Below are 20,748 nucleotides of genomic sequence, written 5' to 3'. Positions count from 1 at the left end.
TCGCCACCTTGACCCTGGTGCTGGTCCCTTGGCTGCGCCACAAGAGTAAGTGCCCATCCCTGCAGGGAGCAAATCTGATCCCTTTCGCAGCCATGGCTCAGGCACGCTGCTGCCCATCAGGCCATCTTGGGCTTAGTGTCTGCATGCCTGTATAGCTAGAGCAGGGGGCTGGCAAGCAGGACTCCTGGGTTCTCTCCTACTGACTCACTGCCCTGTGCCTCAGTTTCCCAACATACAAAGGGATTGTGAGGGGTATCCAGGGACTGGTTGGAAAGGGCATAAAGCTCCTGGGGTTCTTTGCGGGCAGCCCAGCTTCCTGGGGCTGGAGTGGGGAGCGGGGGCAGGCAGGACTCTGCCATCTGTACCCCCAAGGCCTCTCCCTGGGCTGGGAGGTGGGTTGGGATGGGGAGTGCAAGCAGGGAGTCAGATTGGTGGGGAAGGGGGCAGGCTCCAACCCTTGCTGGGGTGGGGCCCTGGGTTCCCTGCCCTGGTAACCTTTCATGTCTCCCTCTCTCTCAGAGGTTCAGGCTCAGGAGATGCCCAAGTATCAATTCCGCAAGCGGGACAAAGTGCAGTTCTAAGGGCGCAAGATCATGCGTAAGGTATGGGGCTGGGGCAGAGCACAATGCGCTGACCCAGGCTGGGGAGTCAGTGGGTGCTGGCAGTAAAAGCGTTGATGGCTCTGCCAGCTCTGGTGTAGTGCTCCAATCCCTGTCCCCTCCCTGCCCAGCTGAAGGGCGTCTCTGGGGGTAGTTCAATTTCACAATTAGACACTGGTGTTGGACAGGGTGGTGGCTCCCGGCCAGTACAGCCAGGGCCTCCAAGCTGCAGAGATTGTTCTGCCACAGGGTGTTGAGTCCTGGCCTTGGCCTGTGCCCCATGGCACCTCCCCCAACCCATGCTCCTCTCCTCCCACTGCAGCTGAGGAGTAAGAGCTCTGGCAGGTGAATCATTGCAGGTGGGCCTGGTCTCCCGGTCATCTTCCCTGTCACAGAGCCACAGGGTCTAGCCTATGCCCCCCATAACCAGTCCTTTGGGAGTGACCCCTTCAGTGTGATGGGTCCCAAGGACCACACAATTACACAGTGTAGGCCCAAAACGTGGTCCTTGGGTGCCAGCCCTGCCTGTCTCTCTGCAGCAAATTTGGCTGAGTCAATGTGACGGGATGGATCACAGAAACCCCCTTGGGGTTGCCAACTGATGTGCCAAGACTACTTCTGCCCCTGCTTTCCTGCCCTGGCAGCTTGGGACTTCGATGCCCTACCCGGTTTGAGCCAGACCCACTAGCCTGCTGCAAACCCAGACCCAGCTCTGAACCACGTCCCCTAACTGCTGTAGGCTCAATTGAAAACAGGTTAGGAAGTGTTCCTGTCTTTAACACTCAGATGCTTACCTCCCAAAGGGGTCCAAACCCCAAAATAAATCCGTTTTACCCTGTATAACACTTATACAGGGTAAACTCAGAAATCGTTCGCCCTCTATGACACTGATAGAGAGATATACACAGCTGTTTCCCCCCTCCTCCTCCCACCAGGTACTAATACATACTCCGGGTTAATTAATAAGTAAAATGTGATTTTATTAATTACAGAAAGTAGGATTTAAGTGGTTCCAAGTAGTAACAGACAGAACAAAGTGAATTACCAAGTAAAATAAAATAAAACCCGCAAATCTATCTGTAATACAGCAATACAACTGAATACAGATAAAATCTCACCCTCAGAGATGTTTCAATACGTTTCTTTCACAGACTGGACGCCTTCCTAGTCTGGGCACAGTTCTTTCCCCTGGAACAGCCCTTGTTCCAGCTCAGGTGGTGGCTAGGGGATTTCTCATGATTGCAGCCCCCTTTGTTCTGTTCCACCCACTTATATGGCTTTGGCACAAGGTGGGAATCTTTTGTCTCTCTGGGTCCCCACCCACCCCCACCTTCTAAGTGGAAAAGCACCAAGTTTAAGATGGATTCCAGTAGCAGGTGACATGGTCACATTTCCTGTGAGACTCCAAACCTTCATTCCTCCCAGCCTGACTCACAGGAAGGCCGTCCTGCAAACAGAGCCATCCATAGTCAACTGTCCTGGCTGATGAGAGCCATCAAGATTCCAAACCACCATTAACGGCTCACTCTTCGCATAATTACTATAGGCCCTCAGAGTTAGATTTCATATTTCTAGTTTCAGATACAAGAGTGATACATTTATGCAAATAGGATGCCCACACTCGGTAGATTGTAAGCTTTGTAATGATACCTTACAAGAGACCTTTTCCATGAAGCATATTCCAGTTACATTATATTCCTACTCATTAGCATATTTTCATAAAATCATGGATAGTGCAACGTCCCAGCCAGACTCCTGAGGGAGGCCTGTGCTGTGCCCTTCGGGGCACTGTGCTCAGTGAGGCAGGAGCCTGTTCAAGCCAGGGGACAGTTTATTACTCGGCTCAAGGGCTCTGAGAGATCCTAGCTTGGCATAGAGAAGAAAACGTGGAGACCGAGTTCAGGCTGACCAGCGCCAGGCCTCCCTCAAGCCAAATTGTTGTAGGAACCATTCCTTTCCCTGTCCCTTTGTCTGCCTCAGGTCAGCGCTGTGTGTCTGGGGACACGTCTATACTGCAATGAAAAACCCACTGCTGCGAGGCTGGGCCCGGGCCAATTGACTTGGGCTCTCAGGGCTAAAAATCACAGTGCAGGCATTTGGGCCCAGGCTGGAGCCTGGGCTCTGAAACCCCACAAGGGATGAGGGCCCCAGAGCACAGACTCCAGCCAGAAACATCTACACTGCAATTTTTAGCCCCGCAGCTTGAGTCAGCCGACCTGGGTCAGCTGGGGTTAGGCCATAGGTCTTTTCTTGCAGTGTAGACATAGGCTCTCCCCCCAGCTCAGCTCTTCCCCCAGCCACCTGGTTTTGTTCTCCGGACCCAGCCACGCTGTGCTCACCTGCCTCTGAACCAGGTGTCTGCCTCCAGGCACTGAGGGTCTGCTGCTCAGATATGTTGATTCCAGCCCAGAAAGTCCGAGCAACTCTGTCTCAGATCCCTGGCCAGCTCTCCCATGGCCTAGGGAGAGAATGAATTCTTTCCCCCTGCGGGTAGTGGTGCCAGGGTGCTAGGTGCAGACAGCTCATGAACACCTTCCAGAGCTTTGTCACACTAAGTAACAGCAGTGGGGTTAGCAGACAGGGCAGGGCATGTGGCTGTCTGCCCAGGCAGCCAGGAGCTGGGCCCTGCCTGGAGGGAGGGACAGGCTCAGCATGGGAGGGCCCCAGGCACCTGCCCCAAGGGGACAGTCTGGCTGGTGACAGGGACCTATCCAGGCCCATGCTCCAAAGGTGGGGAGAGTGTTTTCAAAGCACTAACATCCCCAGCCTCCGGCAGCCCCTCTTCTCCCTGCTCCCCCCACCCACTTGGCCCTGCCTGGGGGCAAAGGGGGGCAACGCTGGCCCAGACGTGAAAGCGGGGGGGTCTTCTGGGTCAGTTTGGGAAGCAGGGGCGGGTCTCCTGGTGCTGGTTGTCTCTGCAGGAAGCAGTGAGGGTGAGCTGGGGCAGAGCTGGGAGTGGGAAGTGAACTCCAGCTGGGAGCAGTGGCAGGAGATGGGCTCCTGCGGGGGGCATGCTGCAGCCCAGCTGGGACATGTTTCCAGGAACTGGGGCATAGCAGCAGATAGCTCTGCCAGAGCCTGGGTCTGGGTCTGGGTCTGGGTCCTGTGGGGTCACTAATCCCAGAGATGTGAGCAGGACCCTGTTCCTACCACTGGGAGTCCTGTCCAGCAGCCCCCCACACTGAGCTGCTTGCTGAGCGGGTCGGGGCGAGGCAGCAGGGCGCTAGGCTTTCCCAAGGCCTCTGCCCCAGGCCCATCATCTGACTGCCTTTGTGGCTTCAGGGGGGCAGGGAACCAGGCACCAGGAGCTGGGAGGGCTGGCACTGGGGCGGGGTTGTGAGGATGTGGCTCAGCAGGGAGGGGGAAGTGTTGACCTGGGAATGTGCCCTGGGGATGGGAGACCTGAGAGCCTGTCACCTGAGCCGGGAGGGGGAGGGGGAGGTGACACCTCTGCCAGGAATGTGGACGGAGACTGCAGCAGGGAACCTGCTGGGTGGGTTTAGTTTCAGTTTGGGGCTGGATGGAGGAACACAGGGAACCCCAGGGCTGGGGTCTAAGCTCCCTGCTCCCCCAGGGGGACTTGACTGAGGGCTCCTGGGTGTACCCACAAGCTCTGTTTTGGACTGCGTTCCTGTTGTCCAATAAACCTTCTGTTTTACTGGCTGGCTGAGAGTCTCAGTGAATTCCAGGAAGAGGGGTGCAGGGCCTGGACTCCCCCACACTCCGTGACAGGGGTGACCTGCAGGAGAAGGCCAGTTCCATGAGGACTCCCCTACTGTGTCTCCTGCCTGCTCGCTGGCAGCACATGGTTGGCTGAGTGCCGACTCTCCTCGCCCAGATGGCTGGCTCCAGCGGGTGCTGTCTGCAGAAGTAGCTGGTGGCTTACCTGGGCTGTCTCTATATGTCCCAGTCCACCTCCTCCCTTGTGGACACAACCATCTCCAGCACCTCCCGGCCCCGCATGAAGAAGAAGCTCAAGATGTTGAACATTGCCAAAAAGTAAGTGGGTTCATTTGCCCTCCATGGTGTGAGACAACTGGGGCTGGCCCAGCCCTGCCATGAGGGGTAGTGGAGGCGCCCATGGTCCCAGCCCTGCTGCGGGAGTGAGTCGTATGTTTCCCCCCTAAGCCATTAGCACTAACTCTGACCTCTCCTTGCCCTGCAAAGCAGCTGCACCCCATCCTGGACACCAGCCTCGAGAACCCACCCCCAGAGCACTTGACCGGCACCGGACCAGCCTGCGGCTTGGTGCTGCTCAGCTCTCTGGCTGGGGCCCTTGGCATGAGTGAGTGCCATGGCTCAGGAACAAGTCCTGCCTCTTGATGCATGATGCAGATTCTTTCCTGCCCTGGGTGTGTGTGGGGGAATCTGCCCCTGCAGGCAACTCTCTGGTTGGCCCCGTCTGTCCCCTCCCCGGTCTGTCCCTGTGCCCAGGATCCTGCGCATCAAGAAGGAGCCGCCCATCCTACAGCCGAAGGAGCCCTTGGTGCTGGAAGCGGATCTGACTGAGTTTGACGTGGCCAACTCCCGCTTTCCATCTGAGGTGCTGAACATGCTGAAGAACATCCAGTGAGTGCCCCCATGCACCGGGGCCCCGAGCCCAGACTCAGCTGCAGCCACGTTTCCCCCTCCACGCAAGCAAGCTTGACCTAGGGTGGGCACCTCTGAGGTTCAAAATCCAGGAGAGCTGGGATGATCCTGAGCCCATGACCTGGCCAGCTGGCTGTGTGTAATGGAGCACTCTGTCCAACTGATTTCCCAGTGTGGTCCTGGGAAAACCTGGACAGGTGGGCTGGACACTATGTGAACCTGTCAGAACATCTAGTCCAGTGGGTCTCAACCTTTCTTCATTTGCGGATCCCTCTGGAAATTTTGGATGGAGGTGCGGACCCCTTGGGAAATCTGTCTGTACATACAGCTTAATTCTGTTCAGTCTGTTTTTAACCTGTCCTTTGTGGACCCCTTAGGCATAATGTGTGGACTCCAGGGGTCTTGCGGACCACAGATTGAGAACCACTGGTCTAAGCTGTGCAGGCTCCAGCCCAGGCAGACCATAGGTGGGAGAGTTGCCAAGAATGCTCTGGAGCAGCAGGAATGGTGGCCCTGGTTATCCAGTAGGGAGCACTCTTCCCTCTTGGCTGATACAGAGCTAGTGCTCCCCAGGGTAGGGCAGCTGGAGGCAGACTCTGTCGAGTGAGAGCAAGTGCCCTTGTGGGCTCGTGGTGGGGACCCAGCATAGCGTTAGTCCTGGCTGAGTCCCAGCAGTGTTGCTGTGGGGCTATTGCGTCAGACAGACTCTTCCCCAGAAGTGGCTGTGTTTGGGGTCAGGGAGAGATCTCTGTCCCCAGGGGTGACATCTTGTGGGCACTGGGATCCTGGAGCAGGGTAGTGTCACTGGAGGCTTGACCCTCTGGGGCAGCTCCAACTCCCCCATGCATTGAGAGGGGCAGTGGGGGGATGATTGACAGAGCCTGCCTAGCCAGCTGGGCTCTGGGCGGGTGCTCTGGCCCATGTGATGCAGGAGCTTGGGTTGGGCCCCAAGGGATCCTCATGACATGAGCCCCAAGTCCCTGCCATGAGTTGCTGAAGGCTTTGCTCCCCCTTCTGCCCACCATGACCCGCCCTTCCTTGCAGGGTGCTAGCCCATTTTGAGAAGCCGCTGTTCCTGGAGCTCTGTAAGCACATGATCTTCCAGCAGTTCCAACAGGGCGAGTACATCTTCTGGCCTGGCCAGCCTGACACCAGCATCTACGTGGTGCAGGCTGGCAAGCTGGAGCTCTTCCTGACCCAGCAGGTGAGGGGGGCATGTCCCAGCCCACCCTGCTGTGTCCATCTACTGGAGGCACTCGTCTGCTCAGCAGCCACCAGCAGCCCCTCCTGCCCCAAGACAGCTGGGGAGGCTGGTTTTGGCCCCAGTGCTCTGCACCGCTTGGCTAGGTAGTCCCCTGCACCTGGGGACACCTTGGGCTTATGGGACACAATGGCTGAGGCCAACTGTCAAGCATCCCTGCCCTTCGGGATCACTGTGGCTGTTGGCATGGAGGCTCCTCTGGGGCTCCCTCCCTTCCAGGGAGGGGCTCATGGAGCAGGCCTCCACAGAACCTGGTGCCAAGTGAGTTTTGGTGGCAGGGATGGCAAGGTTGGGTGATTGGGCTCCTTAAGGAGGGTGTTGCTGTGTTGCAGGATAGGAAGGAGACCCTGGTGAAGGAGGTGTTCCCTGGGGACAGCGTGCATAGCCTGCGCAGCATTCTTGATGTCATCACGGAACCAGCCCTGCCCCTCCACCTCCTGTTGGCCAGCTGGCCCCATCCCACTCCCCTGCCCCTCTAGTGAGATGCGGGTAGGAGTTTTGCATGATAGGTCCATTTTCCCGCTCTTTTAGTTCTCCTGGAAGTTGTAAACAAGTTCCAGTCAGAACCAGTTTTCCTAAGGGGTTTCCCAGAAGGGCTTCCCGCCTTTTCTAAGGGGTTTTCTGGGCATGCCTATAAAAGGCTGCCCTGGGCACAGCCTCGGGGCTGTCCATGTGAGTGGCAGCCAGGGCCAGTCACGGGTCACAGGTCTTACCTACAGCCGCATCTGTAAAGAGAAGAGAGAGAAGGAGAAGAAACAACGCTGACTGTCAGAGAGACAGATGTTTATCTTCAACTTATCGCCTCGAACCACTGGTTGAGGCAAGGGTGGGGAATAACTATGTAATGGAACATGCAATTGCTTTGGAAGATATCTATGTAGCAATAGCTTTACTGATACCTGCAAGCATGCTCTATTTGTCTTGTTGAATCCAAATCTGCTGGAAATTAAGTGCTATAGAAAGAGCCTCCTCATCACTTTAATACCATACGATTTACTTTCTACTAAATTCCTGGAGCTGCCCCTTCTGAATGCCCCTTAGGTTTTTGGGCTATAAACATTACTTGTTGGGCTGGTTAGAAAATGGGAAAAAAAATTTCACAAAGTGTTTAATCTTCATCAACATTTTCCAACCAGAAATGATGATCTCAGTTCTCTGGGCTTGTGGTAGATCTGTTATAACAATTATCAAAAAGTGTCATGTTTTCTCTAGTGACTTTCTAACATATTTTGCCATCAGGATAAATATGGAATAAGTCTAATGAATTACCACATGTAACCCTTCTGCCCGACAGAGTTGGCAGCAACAAGGGCGGGGTTCCATTCCAATAACACAATGCAAAACTGGCTCGAGCCCCCACCCAGTGACCTGGGACAAATATATACCACCCCCACTGGGCGCCTTCAAGAGGCAATACTTCCCCTCTCGCAAGCACATAGTCTGAGAGTAGCAAAAAACCTTTTAATAACAGAGAGAAACAATGTGGCATTATGTTGGGGGAACACCACCAACAGGATTCATAACACAACCCATGAGCAAAACCCATCCCAAGCAAATTGGGCCATGTTCTTTCCCTTTGGTTCTTGAGTCCAGCAACCGAAAAGTCACCCAAAGTCCCAAAAGTCCAAGAACCCAAAAGTCTCTGTCCCTGGTCAGGGCAGCCCCAGAGTTCGAAAGTTTATCTGCAGAGTTTTACGTCCCAACCTTGGTGGAAATGGGAGGGTTAAGGGGCACCTTATGTGGTCTGAAGCCGATTGCCCCACCTCTTTGCAGGGCTCTGCTCCACTCTACCAGCTGTCCCATGAACCACTCTGCTCTGCCAGCCCCCCCATGAGCTGCTCCATCTGTCCCACAAACTGCTCCACAATATATCTTCAGGCCCCCGCACTACCTAATACAACAGTCAGTGATTTCAGCTCTTAATAATTTTAGCTCTGTCATGATTTCAACTTGTAGTAAGGGAGCCTCAGTGCTGGTACACCATTAGCCCAAATTGAATTCAGCTCAGCAGCCTACAACTAGACTCCTAATAGAATCAAAATTAGCTCTGATAATCCAGAGAGTAAAGGCAACTGACATGTAGAGCTCTCACCAACCTACCTACCAACCTACATTCACTGAATTTTGGAACCCGTGTCCCTTGCCTAGCGAGTGCTACTTAGTTGATGGCGAGTCCCTCCAGCATAACAAAAGGCCAAGTACAGTTCCACTGTCCTTGATTCATATAATCAGGACAATAACAATTTATTCTTCCTGACCAATAACAGAGACACTGAGGATCCCACAGAAGCCAAAGTGACCATTTGGGCAGCTATGGGCTCATGCTAGACAGGGTGGGGTGCCTATGTAAATGAGATCAGCCCTTGACGTTCTTTTCCACAACTTGCCACAACTCCCTACCAGATGTCAGGGTGGAGCTCATCCTGACTCTGCTTACACACAGATTTACATTGGTGTAACTGAAAGTATGCATTCAATATCCTGATTCAGGTTAGTAAAAATAAAAGAATGCTGTAGGTTTTGTGGAAGTGTACAAGATACAGATTTATAAAAACAACATGAAAACAGGGAGTTATGCTGTGGAAAGGGGAAGCCTTATTGAAGCTGGCGGGCATACTAGTTGTCCTTTATTCAGGATCAATATAAAAACAATCAAGCTCTTTTGTAGAATAGATGGCTGACTTAATAGAAGCCACCATCAAGTAAAGCTGGAATAGGAGTTGAGCCATTCAGGGGAAGGGGCTTTCACTGGGGTCTGAATGCAAATGCAGGGGGATGGGGATGAGAGAGAGAGAGCTTTTGGGTAGACTGCTGGATAGAAAGAGGCTTGGAATTGTGAGCCAAGTAACTATTCCTGCTGTTGTTAGGGAAATAGAACTTTGTGTACATTCTTTGTAAATAAGCAGGATTGCATCAAAAAAATACCTGACTCCATCATCCATTTCTCCCCCTAATGGAAACAACTCACAAGACCCAAAATATTCACTAATTGCTTAGGTCAAAAGGGATAACAATATTATGAATTCTTTTGTTTTCATGTTCTTAGATAAAGAATAGACCTGCTTTGGTAGAGAACCATACACGCTGAAAATACTATTTTGTTGGCTCAGAGCTAGCTCTCAGTAGATCTAGAAAATAAGAGTGTTTGTTGTTACACAATCCTTAGAATTCAATTATTTGCACAAATCATTTTAATTTTTCTCTGATTAGGATTTTAAAATAAGCAATTAGATATTCTGTATAGTGTTTAGGAAATGTGTATGATTAAAATCAGCATGTACTCTGTATACATGGCTTTACCATATATGCAACCTCACATCTACACTTGTAAGAGGGCCACATTTCCTGAAGCAGTTTCAAACCACTTCAAGCTAGGACAGTTTTAAGCTACTTTATGTTTCAAATGTGAATGGTGTCCAGCTGTGTCAATTAATTTTTTTAAATTATGACCATGATCTAAGATCCACATATTAAGAACGTGCTTACATCATTCATAGGCTGATGAATAGGGCTGCTTTCCTGAACTGTGGTGCAGATTTGGAGCTGTTTTTATGGTTTAGACTCAACCACCCTTCTTAAAGAAACAGTTGTAACATATCTGGGCCTCCAAGTTTGTTAACTTGAACCAGTTAATCTTTGTTAAACTTTGTAAATTTAAACTTGAAATGATTTGACATCAGATTGAAAGCCCTTTGAGGAAACATGATTCCCTATAAATATAGAAGGAGACTGGTATTAAACCGCAAAGATCAGATTCTCAGGTGGGGTAAATTAGTAAAGTTTCCTTGACTTTAATGAAATGATATGACTTACATTAGCTGAGGGGTTGGCCCTGATAACAAATATAAAATGATCATAGAGCAAGCCAAAGTCAAGGAAATGTAATACAGCTACAGCATGAACAATACTATTGATCGGTACCACCGTCTGCTGGAAGACAAGGAAATAAAAACAATTGGAAGTTGTTCGATACTCCCTTGGGACCAGATTTACTCTTCTTTACACAGATTTGGGCCCTAGTCAGGGAGCGATGTTCTCATGTAACCGAGGAGCAGAATTTGGCCCTAATATGGGTTCAGTCTCTCAGTTAAGCCTGTCTTTTTATCAGTAAAGAAGCAAAATCCCAGAAAACCAGACCAAAAAATTATTATATTGGAGAGAACAGCCATCTGTCTGTTTTAAAGGTGTCTTACAAAGGAAAAGAAAATTGGTTTTGATGTAATAAAAGGCCCAACGTGTGGGTTCCTTTAAAAAAAAATAAATCAATCTGCTGCTTTCTTTACAATGGAAATTCAGGTCTTATCTTCCCAGTTTTTCTTGGAGGAGCTATGGATGACTAGTAGGTTTTGATGTCACAGATACTAAGGAAGTGAAACATGATTCAATAAAAATCACTTCCCCTCATAATTACAGTGTTTAAAGCTTTCTTTTTGGTTTCTGTTAAGATGCATTTGATTCAAATGTCTAACAAACGATTGGAAGAATCAACTCCTAACCCCTTCAATTTATAGCTGAAAGCTCCCAATCCATAATCTGATTCCTCTAAAGGAGAGCTCCAACAAAAGAGGGAAGACATTCTTGATACTTCTCAAGTGAAAAAACAAGTAGAACCCCTTCCCTTTCTTTCATTAAAAAAAACCAAACCCTGTAAACCTTCTTGTATGTTGCAAGAAAGCAGAAAAAGAAACAACTCCCCTAGATTGTTTTTTTCTTCTTCAACTTTGAATTCCACTGTCCCCTCTTCCCTTCAGCAAAGAAAAATACTAATATATCTGGACACAAAATAGGGAGAGAAGATACTCATATATTCAGTACAACCAAAACCATAGCTGACAGAAGGAACGAGAACAATGGAACAAGGCACATAGATCAAGGTCCTTCTAGTGAACTATCATAGGGGCCTACAGTAGATGTCGGAGAGAGGAGAGGAGGCAGCCATAATACTCTTGGCCAGTTGTGTAGTATAGTGTCATAAATTGGGGGAGGGAGAAAATCGTTTTCCCAATCCCAGCTGAAGATCAGCACATGCCTAAGGCAGTGCTACATTTATGGCAAGACTGGTATCTGCTGCTCTTTCTTCAGTTGTGGGATTACTCTTCAATGTAAGGAAGGTCCCCTTTTTGTCTTGCACTGGTCTGGTGCTTATGATAATGTTTCCTTCAAGTGGCTGATCCCTGCAAGTATATCTGTGTAAAGAAGAGTAAATCTGGTCCCGAGGGAGTAAAGAACAATTTTCAATTGTTTTTATTTTCTGTGTCTTCCAGCAGATGGTGGTACAGGTCAATAGTATTGTTCATGCTGTAGCTGTATTACATTTCCTTGACTTTACCGATATCTGTGTGCACGCCTCTCTTGACTGACTTCTATATGCTGTAAAAAGATGCAGTGTATGTAAGAGACTACAAATGGGAAACTTACCTCCTGCATATCCAGTACAATGTTGTGCTAACTATGCAACGGAGTCTTTGCCTCTAACCTGATATCATTAGTGTAGAATACAAAAATGTAGTCTGTAGAGTAGAGAGAGAATTGTAATCCCAAATGGCGAGCTAGACAGGAGGCTAATTCACCATTTGCTGATGCAGGTATATCTTTTTTTCCATTTTTAAAAGTGCGGGAGCCAAACATCATTGCGGTCTCTCCTGTTTTTGATTTGTTCCCAGGTTGTTAGTGAGTACTTTCCCTCCGAACAGGCCACAAACTTTATTGAGGCCACATTGGGTGGTCTGCTGTCTGCTAGCCCCACCTGTGCCACGGCAGCTGGACTGTGGATGAAGATCATCCTGAAGGAGTGTGGAGATGCCATGCTGGACAAGGTAAAACTGGGAACTGGAGAGCTTTTCTGCCTAAACTCTAGGCTTTTTGATCTTTGCCCTTAAGTGTAAGGAAGAAAAATCTTGCTGTTTCTCCCCCTCAGACAAAGATTCGATTCCATCTCTGTTCCTACCCTAAGATAGGCAATGGCAGAATCAATAGCAGGAAACCGAGATAATCCAAGGGAAAAGGAAGATGGTTGGTTTTATTGGTCTAGCTTGTTGCCACAGTATTCAGCCAAGAAAGGCTTGAGAAAACAGACTCTGGGGAAAAGACAAGAAGACAGAATGACTGGCACCTGGAGGCCTCCAGTTATTAGGAGGCCTATGGCTAAGGGCTACATGGATTAAAAAGAGCACTGGGCTATTGCCACCCTCTTGCCAGGTTTCTGAGCCTGGCCTCCAGCCCGAGCAGGAACAGCTCCACTTTTAGCCCCATCGTGCAAGCCCCACAGGCCCAGGTTAACCTGAGCTCTGAAACTCACTGCTGTGGGGTTTTTTTGCTGTGTAGACGTACCCTTTAAGAAGAGGAGGAGGGAGGGAGAAAACTCTAGTGTCTTTGGGATCCACTATTTATATGCCTTATTCTGGAGCCCAGTGCATTAGTGCTAGATGAAAGGAGCACTACACAAATCTTCTAACAAGGCTGGTGAAAGGCCTCAGGACAGGGAACCCTCGCAGCAGAACTGCCATGTTTGCACAGTGTTTTGAAGATGTGAAGGGCTAGGAATGAATATGAGAGGTAGTCACCTGTTCATAGTCCCAGGCATTTGCACACTGTCTTTAAAGCACTTGCATATTTTGTGCTTGTGGTTGTTTATGAGCTCTGCATTCTTCGAGGCAAATGGTCAGATTTGGCTACTTAAATCACACCTGTAAAATCTGGGCAAGCAAAGCCGCCTTTTGTGCATGTGAACTGGTTTACGTAATGCATAGCTGGGCACCACCACATTAAATTACCTGGTATGTCTATGTGTGTGTCAGTGTTAATTTTTACAGCCGTGTGTGGGCACTTTGTGTGGGTTCAAGTTACGCAGACGTATTTGAACATTTGCTTCTTGAAGTGAGGCATTTCTAAAAAAGCAGCAAATGGCTAAATAAAGGTTTTGATTCTGTAGAGTGAATGGAGAGAAAGAAAAAGGGACATTTCTTTCTGGTTTTGTTCCTTCCAGGTGCCAGATATCCTGGCAATACTATATCGCCACATGCCTACTATCCAGGAGGGCAGCTTGAGGCAGTTCCTGGTGGAGACAGTGTCCATTCTAGCTCACCATCACCAAGAGGCAGTGATCTCCAGCCTCCTCAGCAAACGTCTGCCGATGGACAGGTATATACCGCTACCTATTGCATTCATCTTGGTAAAACATGGATCCCACAGCTTTACTAGGAGATGTAGGGCTTCATTTAAGCAGCAGACAGTTTGGGATAATTCCTAAGGGTTAATAGCCTGGCTCTTTCTGCAGGAAGGTCCAAGAACATGTTAAGGTGGGGGTGCAGAGAGAAATTAAGTGTCATTCTGTTTCCATTCATGAATAGCTGCTTTGACATCCTAAAGATCTATCTTTACTGGTATAACTGGAGTGTATTGTTGGAAACATCTGTCTCTCTAGACACCTGAATTGACCTCACTCTGGGGTCAATGAGCAGTGGCTGTTGGTTTTCTGGTAGCATGACAGCTTCAAGTGTAAATCCCTGGCTGATTACAAAGACTAGAGCCGATATTATCATCAGACCTCCGCTTGGCATCAGTGGGGGTGTGGCTGCTACAGCAGAGTTGCCATCCTTGGTACTTAAAAGTGGACTGGAAGCAGATCCATCATTTCATTTAAAGATCTCTAACTGAGTTATCAGTGATCAGTGCTGGAATCTAAGACCATAAGAACGGCCATACTGGGTCAGACCAAAAGGCCATCTAGCCCAGTAGCCTGTCTTGCGACCGTGACCAGTGCCACATGCCCCAGAGGAAATGAACAGAACAGGTCATTGTCAAGTGATCCATCCCCTGTTGCCCAGTCCCAGCTTCTGGCAAACAGAGGGAAGGGACAGCATTTGTGAAGGGGACATAGGATGGCCATGAATATTCGTTCTCATAGTTGTATGTCCAGTTAGTAGGAATCTGGCTGTTCTTTCATCCACTTGCCTTCCAAATCCTAGCTCTTTGGGAGCCACATGCTCATGATTCCATATTGACTGGGAAGTGGGGAAAACAGGAAGTGAGGTTGGCGCTTTGTGTCCTGTCCTTCTGAAGTCTAGTATTAATGGTTAGGCTGCAGGAAGACTAGGTCACTTAACTTAGTTCTGTAACTGGAAACTCCATATTTAAACACGAGGAGCGTTAAAGGAGGACAGGACTCCTAACTCTCTCATCATAGGCAAGGAGAACATTTTCCTTTTTGAGAAATGTGATACTTAGGAGCTTAACTGACTGTGTAGAAAATAAGCTGTGTGAGCCTGATCCAAAAGACATTGGAAAGATTCAGGTGACTTCAGTGGGCTTTGGATCAGGCCGCTAATATGATATAGTGATGAAATTACAAGTTCTATTCCAAGACGAGTAACTTCATTAAAGGGACACTGTCAATTTAAAGAGTTTTGTTTATATTAAGTAATTTTAAAACATGGCCAGTTGCTAATAGAGTACCCCTTAAATATTATGTTCTGACTTTTTAAAAAACTATATTCTGTTCAATAATGTTGTGCAGGTTTTTCTGCTCCCCTGTTGATGTTGTCTATTTCAGCAAGGATGAGAATGATTCAATAATTGACACTGCACTGGAAAGTGTTAAAGTGACCGGACTCAGAATGTTGTCAAATACACAAAGTAAATGAGCCTGGCGAAAACAGAGAGAAATAGATGTAATTATAGTGGTATAAAAGTTTCAGACAAAATTGTGATTTCAAGTTTATAGTGTTTTCTTTAATCTGCTACTAAGTTATAAATATGCATCAAATATTTAAGGGAAAGACTTTATTAGAAAATTATGGTTTAAAAATAAAAAAAAATCAATTTATGAATGTGTGAAATTCCAGAGATTCAGAGTTATGGTTGCATTTAAAAACAAAAGTGGAATGCAGAGTTAAGTTATTTCAGACAAAACTCTACTCTGTGTTTGTGTCCTCATCCACCCTGCATCCAAAGATCGATAACTGAACATTGACAATACCAGCCACATACCCCTACTGTACAATGCTATGCTTGACATATGGACAAGTGCACTTGCTTGTGAGTTGCTGGTACCAAGTCCTGTGGTGGCTCCTGTGATCATGGATTCTCAAGTTGGGAGCTCAGGGCCCCAGAGTGGTCACGACCACCTTCCCTTTCTTTATCTCTAGATGGGAGTGAGAAAGAGGTGTGTCTCACCGCCCAGCCCAGCCCCGCCCCGCCCAATGTTTTTATACATAAGAGCAGCCATACTGAGTCAGACCAATGGTCCATCTAGACCAGTATCTTGTCTTCTGACAGTGACTAGTACCAGGTGCTTCAGAGGGAATGAACACAACAGGGCAATTACCTAATGATCCATCCCATTATCTACTCCCAGCTTCTGGCAAACAGAGGCTAGGGACATCCAGTGCATGGGGTTGCATCCCTGACCATCTTGACTAATAGCCATTGATGGACCTATCTTCCATGAACTCGTCTATTTCTTTTTTGAACCCTGTTATAGTGTTGGCCTTCACAACATTCTCTGGCAACAAGTTCCACAGGTTGACTGTGCGTTTTACGAAGAAGTACTTCCTTTAGTTTGTTTTAAACCTGTTGCCTATTAATTTCATTGGGTGTCCTCTGGTTCTTGTGTTAGGTGAAGGAGTGAATAACACTTCATTACTCACTTTCTCCACACCAGTCAAGATTTTATGGACTTCTATCATATCCCCTCTTAGTTGTCTTTTTTCCAAGCTGAAAAGTCCCAATCTTTTAAATCTCTTTTCATACAGAAACTGTTCCATACCCCTAATCATTTTTGTTGTCCTTCTCTGTACTTTTCCCAATTCTAATATATATTTTTTTCTGTTGTAACATGGTGTCATGGTATCAGAAGTTGATCTGGTTAGACTTTGGAGCACCAGGGTCCTTGCTTTCTGAGTTATGTTGGTAGAAGTTGAGTGACTCAGGGCTGAACCTAGCCTATCTTGTCCTTGTCTCTCCTACCACTTGCTTTAGTTTTGGTAAAGTTAGATTGGGATTCTGATGAAAGCTAACTTCATCTTCACTACCTATATGTGAGGTTATATAGAGCACCAGCTCTATGCAACACTTGGATTACTCCTACAGATTCATGCCCGGATTCTGCAACTTTAACTTTAAGCACAGGAGTAGTCCTTCAGTCATCATTTCAATCGTAACTTCAATCACAAAGTGCTGGTGAGTGATCTGTAGAGGAAAGGAGTCTATTATAACCCCAACTGCAGAGCTTTAGCACACTCTCTGTTTGAGCAGCTCATGCTTGTTTGTAACTCTGGAAATCCTAGGTTCAATCCCCATGTGTCTGCCAAGATAGCGGCCGTCATAGTTTAGGATCAGGGCCCTTTTTAATGTGTAGAATAAAGCACATTGTAAATGTTGCTCCTCGTCGTTTTACACAAGTGACAGAACTGTGCGTATCTCAGACACTTTTGGCCCAGTGAAGCAATTCTGTTGCATTTTGTCTGTCTGTCTACCAGAGCGTGTGGTACAGGAGGACCTCAGAGTTGCAAACACCTCAGGAATGGAGGTTCTTTATAACTCTGAAATGTTTGTAACTGAAGAAAATGTTATGGTTGTTCTTTCAAAAGTTTACAATTGAACATTGACTTAATGCAGCTTTGAAACTTTCCTATGCAAAAGAAAAATGGTGCTTTTAACGGTCTTAATTTAAATGGAACAAGCACAGAAATGGTTTCCTTACCTGTCAAATCTTTTTTTAAACTTTCCCTTTTTTTGAAAGCAGTTTATATTTAATACAGTACTGTACTCTGTGTATGTGTGCACGCTGTTGCATACTTTGGGTTCCAAATGTGGCGTGTGGTTGATTGCTTTGTCAGTTCAAAACTCTGGTGTTTGTAACTCTAAGATTCTGCTGTATAAGGGAGGGTGTTGGGGTTACAGGGAGTCCCTGAAATAGAGAGGGGGATGGCAGGTTGAGATACAGGGAGGGTGTGGCAGGGATGGAAGAATGCAAGGAGGCAGGTGTCTGCTGTGAGCTTAGCTTACAGAAGCAACAAAGTGCACAGCCCTCTAATTATGCATAGGGTTAACACACATGAAGGTTTCCACTTTCTTTATATACGCTATCACACTCAATTTCATCGATACGCTCATAGAAATAGCCCTTGGAAATGACTCTGAGATCCTTTCCACATAAAACTGGAACAGCTGACTGATTCTGTGTGTATGAAAGTTTTTGTTTCTGATCTATCCAAGTTAGCTTGTATCAGAGATTTGACACTGCAGCTGGTATAGACCACAAGTGTTTTCAGGAGATGGGAATAAATCATTGGGAGAGATGCCATCTTAGCTCCGCACAGGAAACGTTCTTTCGTTCCGACTAGGCCAGCTTGTTGCAGCTGATCCACCTTGGCAGAGCAGACCACAAACAGTCATGTTTCAAGATGTATCTACAGATGACACTAGCAAAGGGAAACAGCAGAGTGACTGATGAAATAGCTGGTAGATCAGCTAATGAATTCACTTTTACATGGTTAAAAGTAGGTCATTGTGCCCAAAGCAAAAAGCCCATGATTGAACTTGCATATAAAATGTTATCACGAGAATGTATAAATTGCGGTTATTACATGAGCTGAGACGCAAACTATTGCAGGAAATTAACTTTTAACAGAATTAAAATCTATTCTTTGGACTGCCAGGGAAACTGAAGCTTGATCCTTCTGGCCTCTCTCAGGCAAATGCTCCACCCTCTTATACGCTGAGTAAAAACTGAAGGATTGGGACCTTTCTAGGGAAAAAAAATTAACTCTGCTCCCATGCTGCTGTTAACAGTAACCAGTCTGGGAAATTTCACTTTTATTGTAAACCAGTATTCTACCCATTACATCAGTCCCATGGTAATATCTTGCTACACTGCACTCTGTATGGGTACCTTAGGTTTAAAATACAGTGGGAACTAGTTCACCTCGCTGATTTGCAAGCCTTATCATTCTGAGATCTTTACTGGGAAGTAAGAATGGTGGTTTCATTATGACTAATCCTGTATGTATTTCTAAAGCAGATGACAGGACATTGACTTATATTTAATGGTGTATTGTCATATATAATCAGAACTAAACATCCTAGTCAGAGTAATGGACAGTATGTTTTGCCATGCAGGATCACTGATCTCTTCTATTGTGCTTGTTTTCTTGCAAAGTCACAAAAATCAGTAACCACCACAAGTCTCCTACTCACTTGTGCAAATTTAGCAGCTTCTATTGTGTGCATGTCTGTTTTCTCTGACCTCTTTTCTCTTAACAGTTGTATGTAGCCCATGTGCTAGCACTAGGCTGACCCGACCGCAGACAGGAGGCTCAGAAAAGTTAAAACAAATCAATGAAAGCTGCGAAGTTAAAGTGAATTAAATCCTTGTGTGTGTGTGTGTGTGTGTGTGTTCTGATTCAGACCTGGTTTTAGTTCGCTGTAGCTTAATCCTCTTTAGGATTTAATTCATTCTCATTAACTTCACAGCGCTAGTTGATTTGTCTTACATTTCCCGAGTACTTGGTTTCTTAACTTTGACTAAACTAGTCATTGAACAGAACTGGTTAAATAAACTGAAATGAAGAAAATATTCTCTGTGCTTGTAGACAAGTCTATTGCTGAGAGACTGGGGCCACTGAGCTGTGACACAGCCCTTGCATGGCTGGCCTGTGTTTGGCAAATGTACCCCTCTGCTGCTGGCATGGACTTAACCCAATTGGCTCAGTTATGCGCCTCTCCTTGAGATGCAGATGCTCGAGACCTAGGCATAGATTCTTGGGAGCAGACTGCCTCTGGACCCCGGGAATGGATGATAAGTGGTCTTAAAATATTACTGCCTCCATCTTCCCTTATGAAACGGAAAATAATGGAAGAGCAGAAACCAGGAGAGGCCCCAGAAGCTTGCCTAATTGGAAAGAAAATGCTGGCAGCTCTCTCTGATTCATTACCCCAGACAGAAGAGAATGGGATTGTCACTTTCCAGTATCAGGGACACGAATTAGTACAGAGCACTTATGCAGGACTAAATTCTCAGATAAAATTGACCATGGGGACGGTGGATTTAGAACCCCCAACCTGGAGTGAACTAGTGGCAAAAATCAAACAAGCAGGAGATTTGCTGCGAGAAACTGATGTCTTAAAAACACAAGTAAGCAAAAAGACTACCTCAGAGCCCGTGCAGGCTAATCACATTTACAAATAATGGTCCTCACTCTGCCAGGCACCCTCCCAATTCTAATTCCCCTACCTCCCACAACCCTGGGCAGCGCTGACCCAAGGAGACCCTTAGGAACATGATTTGGAAGGAGTTGGTGAATTTAGGGGAGGATATGGGAAAATATGATTGCCAGCCTCTCAGCATCCTGATTAATGCTTTGTCTCAGGTCATGCAGAAAATGGAGTTAATGCAGGGAGCTCCCCCACACCCCACTGCCGCAATATGGAGTGCATCCCCGACGCCCACTCCCTGTCAAAGCCAGATCCCTGCCCCCTCTTCTAAGTGGAGGCTCTGGGAGTCTGATGATCAGTAAGGGGTGCCCAGTTCCCCACAGGCCTCCCCAGCTGATCGCAAGACGTCAGCGCAACATATGGAGGAGGAGACCCACTGTGAGGGCTACAGTAGGGAACCCAGGGATGTTAGCCCAATTGCTAGTGGACAGGATCTCCGAAGGGAGACCCACCACTAAACAGGTTCAGCTCAGCGAGGATGAGGGAGAAACTGTCTCCCACGTTTTTCTCTTGGCAGTGGTAATTTGCATGTTCAAAAAGCCATCCCAATCTCCCAGTGTTTGTCTGTGACTAGCCATGTGGTCTGTGACAAGGGGGAGGGAAGTTCAAACTGTTGGTCTCCTCAGAAAAGCAGTTTAACTGCTGCGGGAGAGAATGTCTCCAGGGTTCTCTCGGTGGAGCAGCCAGAAGGTACCTCTCAGTTTATGCCGACTGAGGATTTGTCAGTTGTCTCAGAAGTTGTTCTGGACTCAACTGAAACCCCGAAAGATGCTCGGGAAGATGTTTCAGTAGAGCCACCCCTAGCTGAAAAGGGAAAGGAGAAAATTTCTGGAGAAACTGAATTGTTGCCTAGAAGTGCTCCTGAAGGAATAAAACCTCATGCTACCTTTTGCAAGCAGTTTGCTGTAACTGAAGGGTGTGGAAGTGAGTTGATTGAGTTAGTTCAGAATGAATCATTGCCTGTAGCAAGCAACAGTGTAGGTGCTGAGAAATTTGGTTTAGTTTCCAGCTGCCCAAGGTTCTTAACTGTGTATAAATTCACTGACTTTGTTTTAGAAAGATCCAGGGTGGAAGCCATCCCTA

The sequence above is a fragment of the Lepidochelys kempii genome, chromosome 20, assembly GCF_965140285.1.
Source record: "Lepidochelys kempii isolate rLepKem1 chromosome 20, rLepKem1.hap1, whole genome shotgun sequence".
Lineage (NCBI taxonomy): Eukaryota > Metazoa > Chordata > Testudines > Cheloniidae > Lepidochelys > Lepidochelys kempii.
The sequence above is the reverse complement of the archived record's forward strand: the minus strand, read 5'-3'. Positions refer to the sequence as shown.